This window comes from Eurosta solidaginis, chromosome 1, assembly GCF_040869045.1.
Source record: "Eurosta solidaginis isolate ZX-2024a chromosome 1, ASM4086904v1, whole genome shotgun sequence".
Classification (NCBI taxonomy): domain Eukaryota; kingdom Metazoa; phylum Arthropoda; class Insecta; order Diptera; family Tephritidae; genus Eurosta; species Eurosta solidaginis.
In genome coordinates, this window is record NC_090319.1 from 300,646,834 (window position 1) to 300,660,631 (window position 13,798).

At 34.7% G+C, this 13,798-nt stretch overlaps 1 protein-coding gene across 1 annotated transcript in view; it reads right to left on the reverse strand.

Moving 5' to 3' along the window:
* Window positions 1–12,053, reverse strand: part of Mical (Molecule interacting with CasL) — a 277,488-nt gene extending 265,435 nt beyond the window's left edge. The window contains 1 exon segment of the mRNA XM_067761247.1: window positions 10,679–12,053. The gene's annotated coding sequence lies outside the window, so the exon portion shown is untranslated.
* Window positions 12,054–13,798: the final 1,745 nt, after the last annotated feature.

The following is a 13,798-nucleotide window of genomic DNA, read 5'->3' on the forward strand; positions in this document are numbered from 1 at the left end:
GTTGGAGACGACGTGATTCCAAGCCAACAGCCCAAATCATTGGAGTTGGCGATAAGTGTGGAAGTTTGGAAAGGAAGTGATTCCAAGCCAACTGCCCAAATCATTGCGTATTTAACGACGTCAGGTGTCAATATTTTTGCAGTGGTTATTGAAATCAGTCCACAGACAACGCAGAGGTTCGTGCATTTCAAAATTCGTTCCATGCATTATATGAAGTGATTGAAAGTGTCTAGCTGGTCTAATTGAAACATTAAACATTGCACCAAGCAGAAGCGAGCTATTTACCAACCATCTAATATTTTTAGTAAAAATAACACACGTGCCATCTCTTTACAACCATGTAACGTAGGAAGCTGAATAAGTTTCAAACGGCTGGAGTAGGGAGGAGTACCCTTGAGGGATTTCATATTCCAATATTGACCTCACCAAGGATATAAAGAGAGATTTACTAATATATGACTCATTGAATTCTTAAGACCATGGTGTGATGAACGCCAAAGTTCCCTTGCCGCTATCAACGCGTTTTTAGTGCAATTGAAAGTCGAGTTTAGGGAATCCATAACGCCCAAATCTATGAACCTAACTTGCTTAATGATCATTGCTTAATGATCATTGCTTAATAATCATTAATCATAATAATCACTGATCATATACCAGTGCACAGCATTTCCAATTAAAAGTTCTGTGTAGTTTCAAATGACATGCTCATTTCAAATTTAACCCTTTTTCTGTACAATTCGGCTCGATTAGCGATATTTTAAACTTGAATACTTCTTTAACGAAAGACTTAATTAAAATCGAATGATGCGATGTAGATGTACTTAATATAAACATTTTGGGAACATGTGGTGAGAAAAAAGAAATTTTTTTTTTATTTTTAATCAGTCTAATGTACAGGCAAATTTCGGGGCAAAGTTAAGAACGAGAATATTTGGGTATTGAAAACATTTTGCATATCTGCAAGCAGTCACCTTTTGTATTCATAATTCACAATGCTGAGTACAGATACATATATGTTTGTATGTAGATATGTAGCTATGTATCTTATTTTAGGAAAGCTATTCGCTTATAGATACCAATAAATTCGAATTATTTTGCCTTCAATATTATAACACAGATTATTGAATGAGTCTTTACTTAACTAACTGTCTTTGGAGGTGACCTGTGAGACGCTTTCGTCAAAAACCAATCCGACTTATAAGAGACTTCAAACCTATACCTTATACCTTATACTTATACACGACAAACGTAAACGAGCTCCTAATTAAGCGTAAGTATTCCCGAATAAAAATCAGATACAAATCAGTGTTTGCATTTGCTACTCCAGTGTAGCAGTACCAACGAAAAATATACTCTGCACAGGGATTCAAGGGGTTGATAAGCGCAATATGTAGCTTCAAAGCTTTCGTAACCCAATTGTCAACCCCAACTACGCGAGGGGAATCCTGTTACAAATATGAATATATCATACACATATTTAGCAGGCGAGGCTCTGGTGACCCCAAGGGGTCTAGGGGGTTGGGGAGGGCGGAATGGCCTAGAAGGTTTAATGTGGTCATATAAATCGTTGCCGAGATGGTCGGGCTAGTACCTTAATGGTGCTTTGTTACCGGAACGTACCGGATCTATACCCGGCAAAGGACCATCAACTTCGATAACACTCCGCAAAGCCTAATACAACAACAACAACAACAAAAACAACATGATCTGCTACTGTTCCGACTCTGAACATGAATAGAGCAAAGAGCACAGCAGACAAAGACCAAGTTCTGCATAACAATGCCCAACAGTGCAAAAAGCAAAAAATTGTGTTTGCTATCGTTCCCCGTAGCACATAGTGCGTAGTTTTTATTCTTCTATTTGCTCCGCACTAAAACACGACTTAGATCATATCAGAGCCTAAGACCCACTTGCAGAACGGCAAGTTTTTTTTTTTGGCTCAGAGTTAATTGAAAGAAATGCATGATTATGCTAAAGCTCAGCTTCTTGCTCTGTTCATATTCAGAGCCGGATTGGCATAGCACTTGCAATCACTGGCTAGCACCTCGGGCGTGTGAGTTTTGGACTTCACACACTATTTAGAACACTTCGCTGCTGAGTGGATTACCACGCTATCGCGGCTACCAGTTCGAAAGCATTCTGGAATAGAATGGAATTCCAGGTAATGCACTGCGACCAAGCGAATCAACCTTTGGATATTGTGTCGGTGCTGTTTTTTAATAGAAATAAAAACTCCAAAGTTGCTTCTATCGTTAGATTGTAGACTCATGACGGGTTTTCTGACTGGACACTGCATTGAGGCGTTACATGCCTTTAAATTAGGTTTGGTAAGTGATAGCAGATGTAGGAAGTGCAGGTTGGAGGAGAAAACGATCGAGCACGTTTTGTGCTCATGCCCAGCGCTTGCCAGGCTAAGACTCCAGCTATTAGGAGTGACACAGCTCTCACATCTAGAAGCACCAAGTGGCATAAGTCCTATAAATCTTCTCGTATTTGCCAAGAGGACGGAGTTATTTTATAACATAGGTCCTGGGTTTAGATAGGGTTTTTCAGCTTGGTCCTTAAAAAAACTTCTAATACTACGGACTCATTCAGTCTATGATCCGGCCAGTTCAACCTAATCTAACCTTAGTACCTATGACATTAAAAAAGGATATATGTCTTATTCGTTGTACATTCATAAGATTTAGTTGTTTCAGTGGTTTCCACTATACAATTTGATTAATGCCACATATGCGTGTACAACGAATAGGGATCTCGTGAATTGGGTAATCGATTGCTATTTTTATAAATATACGTAATGGAAAACGTAGCAGTATATTGGAATGTTGTTGTTGTTGTAGCGATAAGGTTGCTCCCCGAAGGCTTTGGGGAGTGTTATCGATGTGATGGTCCTTTGCCGGATACAGATCCGGTACGCTCCGGTACCACAGCACCATTAAGGTGCTAGCCCGACCATCTCAGGAACGATTTATGTGGCCACATTAAACATTCAGGCCATCCCCTACCTCCCCACCCTCAAGTTCCATGAGGAGCTTGGGGTCGCCCGAGCCTCGTCTGTTAGTGAAATAGGATTCGCCGCGGATAGGTGAGGTTGACAATTAGAATTTGAGAAGCTATATATTGCGCTGGCAACCTGAAGGGTTGCGCTACACACCCCTTGAATCTGGTATTTTAGTCGCCTCTTACGACAGGCATACCTACCGCGGGTATATTCTTACCCCCTTACCCGCTGGGGGTAGTATATTGGAATCTTTTGTGGCTTTGTCTAGGAATGTATGTTATGTTATTATTATTGTTATTTTCTGTTGGCCAAACGCCGATAGAATTGGAAGGTTCAAACAAGCAGGATGTAGGCAATGACCGCAAGTTCCCTTGGCTTTGTGCTGAGACTAACAACATCGCTCCGTATTTTATGATACAAAAGATATCTATCATTTCTACATTAATAAAAAACTCTTTGTGGATGTGGACAACCCTCGTCGGATATGAATACGGTACGCTCTGGTACTAGCGCTTTCTGGTATCTGCCCGACTGCTTCGGGAACCATTATTTTCGAAGCCTCCAATCTACAAATCTGAGGATTTTAGTAGCTTCTCACGACTGACTTGCCTACCGGGGCATATTCTAAGCCGCTTCAGTAGCTCTGTGAAGTTGGCACCTACTTGGGCGAATAATTAAAAAAAAAACATATCTCATTCGTTTGTCCACCGTTTGTCCCTGTTTGTCCAGGAAAAATTTTCGTTTGTCCCTTTTTGTTAAAAAGTTATTTCAAAAAAAAAAATATCGTGTGTGAAGTTGGCACCTCCATTTGCGAGTATTTAAAAATCGAAATGCCATTCGTTTGCCCATCGTTTGTCCACGTTTGTCCAGGAAAAATTTTCGTTTGTCCACCTTTTGTTAAAAAGTTATTTCAAAAAAAAAAAAATCCTGTGTGAAGTTGGCACCTCCATTTGCGAATATTTAAAAAACCAAATGCCATTCGTTTGTCTATCGTTTGTCCATGTTTGTCCAGGAAAAATTTTCGTTTGTCCACCTTTTTTTAAAAAGTTATTTCAAAAAAACAAAAAATCGTGTGTGAAGTTGGCACCTCCGTTTACGGGTAATTAAAAAAACCAAATGCCATTCGTTTGTCATTCGTTTGTCCACGTTTGTCCATGAAAAATTTTCGTTTGTCCACCTTTTGTTAAAAAGTTATTTCAAAAAAACAAAAATTGTGTGTGAAGTTGGCACCTCCATTTGCGAGTATTTAAAAAAACCAAATGCAATTCGTTTGTCCATCGTTTGTCCACGTTTGTCCAGGAAAATTTTCGTTTGTCCACCTTTTGTTAAAAAGTTATTTCAAAAAAACAAAAAATCGTGTGTGAAGTTGGCACCTCCATTTACGAGTAATTAAAAAAACCAAATGCCATTCGTTTGTCCACGTTTGTTCAGGAAAAATTTAGTTTGTCCACCTTTTGTTAAAAAGTTATAACAAAAATATTTTTTTTCGAAAAAACCCAAAAAAATTTTTGTTTCGCTTTATTGTGCTAAATCGTATGTCCGTCGTTTGCCTATCGTTTGTCCATGTTTGTCCAGGAGAAATTTTCGTTAGTCCACCTTTTGTTAAAAAGTTATTTCAAAAAAAACAAAAAATCGTGTGTGAAGTTGGCGCCTCCATTTGCGAGTATTTAAAAAAAAACAAATGCCATTCGTTTGTCAACGTTTGTCCAGGAAAAATTTAGTTTGTCCACCTTTTGTTAAAAAGTTATAACAAAAATATTTTTTTTTCGAAAAAAACCAAAAAAAATTTTTGTTTCGCTTTATTATGCTAAATCGTATGTCCGCCGTTTGCCTATCGTTTGTCCATGTTTGTCCAGGAGAAATTTTCGTTTGTCCACCTTTTGTTAAAAAGTTATTTCAAAAAAACAAAAAATCGTGTGTGAAGTTGGCACCTCCATTTACGAGTAATTAAAAAAACCAAATGCCATTCGTTTGTCCATCGTTTGTCCACGTTTGTCCAGGAAAAATTTACGTTTGTGCACCTTTTGTTAAAAAGTTATAACAAAAATATTTTTTTTTCGAAAAAACCCAAAAAAAATTTTGTTTCGCTTTATTGTGCTAAATCGATGTCCGTCGTTTGCCCATCGTTTGTCCATGTTTGTCCAGGAAAAATTTTCGTTTCTCCACCTTTTTTTAAAAAGATATTTCAAAAAAAAAAAAAAAATGCTGTGTGAAGTTGGCACCTCCATTTGCGAGTATTTAAAAAAACCAAATGCCATTCGTTTGTCCATCGCTTGTCCACGTTTGTCCAGGAAAAATTTTCGTTTGTCCACCTTTTGTTAAAAAGTTATAACAAAAACATTTTTTTTTCGAAAAAACCCAAAAAATTTTTTGTTTCGCTTTTTTGTGCTAAATCATATGTCCGTCGTTTGCCCATCGTTTGTCCATGTTTTTCCAGAAAAAATTTTCGTTTGTCCACCTTTTTTTAAAAAGTTATTTCAAAAAAACAAAAATTGTGTGTGAAGTTGGCGCCTCCATTTGCGAGTATTTAAAAAAACCAAATGCCATTCGTTTGTCCATCGTTTGTCCACGTTTGTCCAGGCAAAATTTTCGTTTGTCCACCTTCTGTTAAAAAGTTATAACAAAAATATTTTTTTTCGAAAAAACATAAAAAATTTTTTGTTTCGCTTTATTGTGCTAAATCGTATGTCCGTCGTTTGCCCATCGTTTGTCCATGTTTGTCCAGGAAAAATTTTCGTTTGTCCACCTTTTTTTAAAAAGTTATTTCAAAAAAACAAAAATTGTGTGTGAAGTTGGCACCTCCATTTACGAGTAAGTAAAAAAACCAAATGCCATTCGTTTGTCCACGTTTGTTCAGGAAAAATTTAGTTTGTCCACCTTTTGTTAAAAAGTTATAACAAAAATATTTTTTTTTCGAAAAAACCGAAAAAAAATTTTTGTTTCGCTTTATTATGCTAAATCGTATGTCCGTCGTTTGCCTATCGTTTGTCCATGTTTGTCCAGGAGAAATTTTCGTTTGTCCACCTTTTGTTAAAAAGTTATTTCAAAAAAACAAAAAATCGTGTGTGAAGTTGGCACCTCCATTTACGAGTAATTAAAAAAACCAAATGCCATTCGTTTGTCCATCGTTGGTCCACGTTTGTCCAGGAAAAAATTACGTTTGTGCACCTTTTGTTAAAAAGTTATAACAAACATATTTTTTTTCGAAAAAACCCAAAAAAAATTTTGTTTCGCTTTATTGTGCTAAATCGTATGTCCGTCGTTTGCCCATCGTTTGTCCATGTTTGTCCAGGAAAAATTTTCGTTTCTCCACCTTTTTTTAAAAAGTTATTTCAAAAAAAAAAAAAAAAAAAATGCTGTGTGAAGTTGGCACCTCCATTTGCGAGTATTTAAAAAAACCAAATGCCATTCGTTTGTCCATCGTTTGTCCACGTTTGTCCAGGAAAAATTTTCGTTTGTCCACCTTTTGTTAAAAAGTTATAACAAAAACATTTTTTTTTCGAAAAAACCCAAAAAATTTTTTGTTTCGCTTTTTTGTGCTAAATCGTATGTCCGTCGTATGCCCATCGTTTGTCCATGTTTGTCCAGGAAAAATTTTCGTTTGTCCACCTTTTTTTAAAAAGTTATTTCAAAAAAACAAAAATTGTGTGTGAAGTTGGCGCCTCCATTTGCGAGTATTTAAAAAAACCAAATGCCATTCGTTTGTCCATCGTTTGTCCACGTTTGTCCAGGAAAAATTTTCGTTTGTCCACCTTCTGTTAAAAAGTTATAACAAAAATTTTTTTTTTTCGAAAAAATCCGAAAAATTTTTTGTTTCGCTTTATTGTGCAAAATCGTATGTCCGTCGTTTGCCCATCGTTTGTCCAGGAAACATTTTCGTTTGTACACCTTTTGTTAAAAAGTTATAACAAAAATATTTTTTTTTTCGAAAAACCCAAAAAATTTTTTGTTCGCTTTATTGTGCTAAATCGTATGTCCGTCGTTTACCCATCGTTTGTCCACGTTTGTCCAGGAAAAAATTTCGTTTGTACACCTTTTGTTAAAAAGTTATAACAAAAATATTTTTTTTTTTTCGAAAAAACCCGAAAAATTTTTTGTTTCGCTTTATTGTGCTAAATCGTATGTACGTCGTTTGCCCATCGTTTGTCCAGGAAAAATTTTCGTTTGTACACCTTTTGTTAAAAAGTTATAACAAAAATATTTTTTTTTCAAAAAACCCAACAAATTTTTTGTTCGCTTTATTGTGCTAAATCGTATGTCCGTCGTTTACCCATCGTTTGTCCACGTTTGTCCAGGAAAAATTACCGTTTGTACACCTTTTGTTAAAAAGTTATAACAAAAATATTTTTTTTTTTCGAAAAAACCCCAAAAATTTTTTGTTTCGCTTTATTGTGCTAAATCGTATGTACGTCGTTTGCCCATCGTTTGTCCAGGAAAAATTTTCGTTTGTACACCTTTTGTTAAAAAGTTATAACAAAAATATTTTTTTTTCGAAAAAAACCAAAAAATTTTTTGTTTCGCTTTATTGTGCTAAATCGTATGTCCGTCGTTTGCTCATCGTTTGTCCATGTTTGTCCAGGAAAAATTTTCATTTGTCCACCTTTTGTTAAAAAGTTATAACAAAAATATTTTTTTTTTCGAAAAAACCCGAAAAATTTTTTGTTTCGCTTTATTGTGCAAAATCGTATGTCCGTCGTTTGCCCATCGTTTGTCCAGGATAAATTTTCGTTTGTACACCTTTTGTTAAAAAGTTATAACAAAAATATTTTTTTTTCGAAAAACCCAAAAAATTTTTTGTTCGCTTTATTGTGCTAAATCGTATGTCCGTCGTTTACCCATCGTTTGTCCACGTTTGTCCAGGAAAAATTTTCGTTTGTACACCTTTTGTTAAAAAGTTATAACAAAAATATTTTTTTTTTTTTCGAAAAAACCCGAAAAATTTTTTGTTTCGCTTTATTGTGCTAAATCGTATGTACGTCGTTTGCCCATCGTTTGTCCAGGAAAAATTTTCGTTTGTACACCTTTTGTTAAAAAGTTATAACAAAAATATTTTTTTTTCGAAAAAACCCGAAAAATTTTTTGTTTCGCTTTATTGTGCAAAATCGCATGTCCGTCGTTTGCCCACCGTGTTTGTCCATGTTTGTCCAGGAAAAATTTTCTTTCGTTTGTCCACCTTTTGTTGAAAAGTTATTTCAAAAAAACAAAAATCGTGTGTGAAGTTGGCACCTCCATTTACGAGTAATTAAAAAAACCAAATGCCATTCGTTTGTCCATCGTTTGTCCAGGAAAAATTTTCGTTTGTCCACCTTCTGTTAAAAAGTTATAACAGAAATATTTTTTTTTCGAAAAAACCCAAAAAAAATTTTGTTTCGCTTTATTGTGCTAAATCGTATGTCCGTCGTTTGCCCATCGTTTGTCCAGGAAAAATTTTCGTTTGTACACCTTTTGTTAAAAAGTTATAACAAAAATTTTTTTTTTTTTTCGAAAAAACCCAAAAAATTTTTTGTTTTGCTTTATTGTGCTAAATCGTATGGCCGTCGTTTGCCCATCGTTTGTCCAGGAAAAATTTTCGTTTGTACACCTTTTGTTAAAAAGTTATAACAAAAAAATTTTTTTTTTCGAAAAAACCCAAAAAAATTTTAGTTTCGCTTTATTGTGCTAAATCGTATATCCGTCGTTTGCCTATCGTTTGTCCATGTTTGTCCAGGAGAAATTTTCGTTTGTCCACCTTTTGTTAAAAAGTTATTTCAAAAAAACAAAAATCGTGTGTGAAGTTGGCACCTCCATTTACGAGTAATTAAAAAAAACCAAATGCCATTCGTTTGTCCATCGTTTGTCCACGTTTGTCCAGGAAAAATTTTCGTTTGTCCACCTTTTGTTAAAAAGTTATTTCAAAAAAACAAAAATCGTGTGTGAAGTTGGCACCTCCATTTACGAGTAATTAAAAAAACCAAATGCCATTCGTTTGCCCATCGTTTGTCCACGTTTGTTTTTTGGGTTTTTTCGAAAAAAAATCTTTTTGTTATAACTTTTTAACAAAAGGTGTACAAACGAAAATTTTTCCTGGACAAACGTGGACAAACGATGTACAAACGCATGGCATTTGGTTTTTTTAATTACTTGTAAATGGAGGTGCCAACTTCACACACGATTTTTGTTTTTTTTTTAAATAACTTTTTAACAAAAGGTGGACAAACGAAAGAAAATTTTTCCTGGACAAACATGGACAAACGATGGGCAAACGACGGACATACGATTTAGCACAATAAAGCGAAACACAAATTTTTTTTGGGGTTTTTTCGAAAAAAAAAATATTTTTGTTATAACTTTTTAACAAAAGGTGGACAAACGAAAAATTTTCCTATACAAACGTGGACAAACGATGGACAAACGCATGGCATTTGGTTTTTTTAATTACTTGTAAATGGAGGTGCCAACTTCACACACGATTTTTGTTTTTTTTTTTAAATAACTTTTTAACAAAAGGTGGACAAACGAAAATTTTTCCTGGACAATCGTGGACAAACGATCGACAAACGAATGCCATTTGGTTTTTTTAAATACTCGTAAATGGAGGTACCAACTTCAATTCACAATTTTTGTTTTTTTGAAATAACTTTTTAAAAAAAGGTGGACAAACGAAAATATTTCCTGGACTAACATGGACAAACGATGGGCAAACGACGGACATACGATTTAGCACAATAAAGCGAAACACCAATTTTTTTTTGGGTTTTTTCGAAAAAAAAAATATTTTTGTTATAACTTTTTAACAAAAGGTGGACAAACGAAAAATTTTCCTATACAAACGTGGACAAACGATGGACAAACGCATGGCATTTGGTTTTTTTAATTACTTGTAAATGGAGGTGCCACCTTCACACACGATTTTTGTTTTTTTTTTTTTAAATAACTTTTTAACAAAAGGTGGACAAACGAAAATTTTTCCTGGACAATCGTGGACAAACGATGGACAAACGAATGGCATTTGGTTTTTTTAAATACTCGTAAATGGAGGTGCCAACTTCACACACATTTTTGTGTTTTGAAATAACATTTTAAAAAAAGGTGGGCAAACGAAAATTTTTCCTGGACAAACATGGACAAACGATGGGCAAACGACGGACATACGATTTAGCACAATAAAGCGAAACAAAAAATTTTTTGGGTTTTTTCGAAAAAAAATGTTTTTGTTATAACTTTTTAACAAAAGGTGGACAAACGAAAATTTTTCCTGGACAAACGTGGACAAACGATGGACAAACGAAGGAGATATGGTTTTTTTAATTATTCGCCCAAGTAGGTGCCAACTTCACAGAGCTCGCTTCAGTCACTCAAAAGAGTGGCGGTCTGTCATCTATCCGCTTGAAATGGTTTGACACATTCTTTAGTTGTGGCAAACCCTAATAGGACGAATGCTAAAATGTTTAAAAAGTTGTGGCGGATCTACTCCTTTCGTGGTAGAAGCAAGAGTACTGAAGAATGAATTTTCACTGATAAACTTTTTAAGGTAGAAAAAAACTCGGTGTGTTAGTGAAAACACTGCCACGCCACTGTAAATGATAAACTTTTTCTAAATCATTGAATCTTGAACCAGGGACTTCGGTCTGGTGGACGGAGCACGTTTTCAAAATAAAAATAATAATAAGTTCAAAAATTATGAGGAATACTTACATTTTCAATATTTTCCAGGCGCTTTATTTATTTAAATTTATTACAACTACTTTTTTTGTTTTTTATTAATTTTTGTAGTCTTCGCGCAACTCGAGAGCTTGTACTTTATTTGCAAAAGCAAAATTAAAGTTGTTGTAGGGAGAAGTCGAAGAGTAAAGAACAAATAATACTTAATAATGAAAGAAACCGGTTACAGGTAGCATGTTTATGAAAAAATCACTTGTAATAATAAAAACTTAGGTATTTAAACACAGTTGTATGTACATACTATGTAAGCAGACATATGTAAGTAATGAATTGGTCACACATATTTTTATCACTCCTTTATGAACAATTTTTTATTTTTTTCAAAAAAATTATTTTAATATATTATTTATTCACATTTATTAACACCAAGTTAGCTCATTCAATTCTAGACTGCAAATCAATTTTTTTTTAACTTTCACTGCGCTCCTATGCACTTTGCAAGTATGTAAGTATATGAAATTTATGATAGCTCAGTTGTTTTTACATCTTAAACACTTGTCCTCACAAAACTAATCACTACCATTAACTTCAGACAAATCCGGTTCATATCCAATGGCTGCAGTTGTGTTAGTCATGCACCTTGTTCAGTAGATATTCTATGATTTTACTACATGCTAAATAAAAAAGATATCTTGAACAAAGGACCCACTGCTAGTATTGGGCGATCATTTTTTATGGTGGAATATATTCCGAACAAAGACCAAGAATGCTTTGTGCTAAATAAAAGCAACGGCAACGCACCGACTACTTTGTCTATTGTCTATTAACTACCCTTCGGATGGATGAACGGCTGTCCAATATATTACACCGTATGCGCAGGAATATCATACATACATATGTACATGCATCAATATATTGAACATGAGCCCGTGTCACTACTCCACGCGCCGAAATATGTAGAAAGGATTTTGCTTAATGCTGTGCCAAAAATAAATTGAAGTTATGATTACCAATCGATTTTTTGTACACAATTTATAGAATAAAATAAAACACAAATCAATTTTGTAATTTTCACAGAAATACTAATTTTCACTTAACTTTATTTGGCTTTTCTGTAATTATCACCATGTTTCCAACCCAATTCACTTGATTTCATTTCATATTTTTCTTTCTTACATATGATTTCTCTTATAATTTTCATTAATTCATTCGTTTTGTTTCGTAACTAAGTTCATATTTATATATTTTAGTTGATTATTTCGTGTTGTTCTATTCACAATGAATTCGATTTATGCAATAAAACTGTATAATCTATTATTAAAAGACTTGCACCGTTTCTATTTCTGGATTATTTATACTTTTCCAATGAAGATTACTCTTCTGTTTGCCAATCACCTACAAAAACCAACCAATTGTGTCGTTTCACTAGAAATGATTGCAAATGACAGTTAATGCGGCCCCAACATGCGAAATAGAAATCGCCCCCAAAACAGTTGTAATAGATTTGGTAAGCACTTACAATGTGTTTGCACTGACTACTTGCTATAGCATGCTATCTTTCACTGCCCCATTCTTTTAGTAACACCAAAATACTTATCAGGCACAACTTTTCAGTGTAAGTAAAGGTCAACTTTAGTTTAAACCTTGCAGTTTGGCCCCTTTATCGATGATGAGCAGATAAATTATATGTTAATGGCTACAGCGGAACGGTAAGATTGAGGCCCAGTTTTCAGTAGTGGGTTAAGCTAAGCTTAAACTAAGCTTGCTTAAACTTTAGTCAAATTTACACTACAGTTAAACTGCTTAGCAGTTTTTCAGTCACAGTTTAAGGCCGCCTTTTGGGTAGGCTTTTTTGTAAGGCAACATTGGTTTTTTTTATTTTCTGGTCAATTTGTAGATACGACAACAGCTGGATTTTGCTTACCCAGCAAATATTTAAAAGATATTTCTCCAGCGAAACATATATCTAATTCCAAATACCAAACATCATTATTTAGTTATTCTTAAACCAGATAGTTCTCAAGTTGGTATCCAACTTCAATCTCCAATCGCTATCCAACCTCACAGAAATTTTGTAAAATTTATAGTTCTCGAGTTGATCTCCAACGTCATTGGCATTTTCATATTATTATTCAACCTTTGAGAGATTTTCAGAAATGCACAGTTTTCAAATGAATATTTAACACGTTTCTCTAGATGATATCCTACATTGGATATCGAGTCGAGGTGAAGTTGAAAAAAAAATATCCAAGGTGGTACCACTAAAGCTAACAGCAGTAATTGCAGTAATGAAGCGTAATTTATCAAAACTAATTAAAAATATATATTTTTTTTTATTTTCGTGAAAGTACTGTAGTCTTGGAATCTTTCACTTGATTCCAGTCAAAGAACCACAAATTGGGAACTTTATTTTTTCAACTTATACTGAAAAACTTTGAACTTGTACTGAAAAACCGGGCCTAACTTTAGCATATGCTTAAATTCGTATTCACGTTTGCACCTGCACTAATCTACATTAAATCCTCAATAGATAATTGTGCGTTCAGATATGTCCCATCCCTAGGAAGTGTTACTGTACAACTTTCTCGTTTCTTTCTTAAGCCGGAGTCATTGGTGCCGTATGTCGTATCGCTGTATCCGTATCCCTAACGTAATCAGCTGTTTATCGTTACGACGGTAAACCAAAACCCAATTGGTTTGCTACGATACGGTTACGACCTTAGCGGCACCAATAATCGATTGCATTGATTCTCATAAGGTTGGTCGAATCAGCTGTTAAAAGGTTACCGATACGGTTACCGATAAAGCACCAATGACTCCAGCTTTTAACAGCTGATTCGACCAACCTTATGAGAATCAATGCAATCGATTATTTGTGCCGCTAGGTCGTAACCGTATCGTAGCCAACCAATTGGGTTTTGGTTTACCGTCGTAACGATACACAGCTGATTACGTTAGGGATACGACTACAGCGATACGACATACGGCACCAATGACTCCAGCTTTATTTCGTACTTACAATTAGAGATGACATCCTAAAAGTGGTACTTCGTTTATGAAAATAAAGACGGCATCTTAAAAGTTTGTTCATAATCACTAATTATCGAAGAGTAAAGTTTTTATGGGAAATCTTGTAATTTAAATAACGATTAG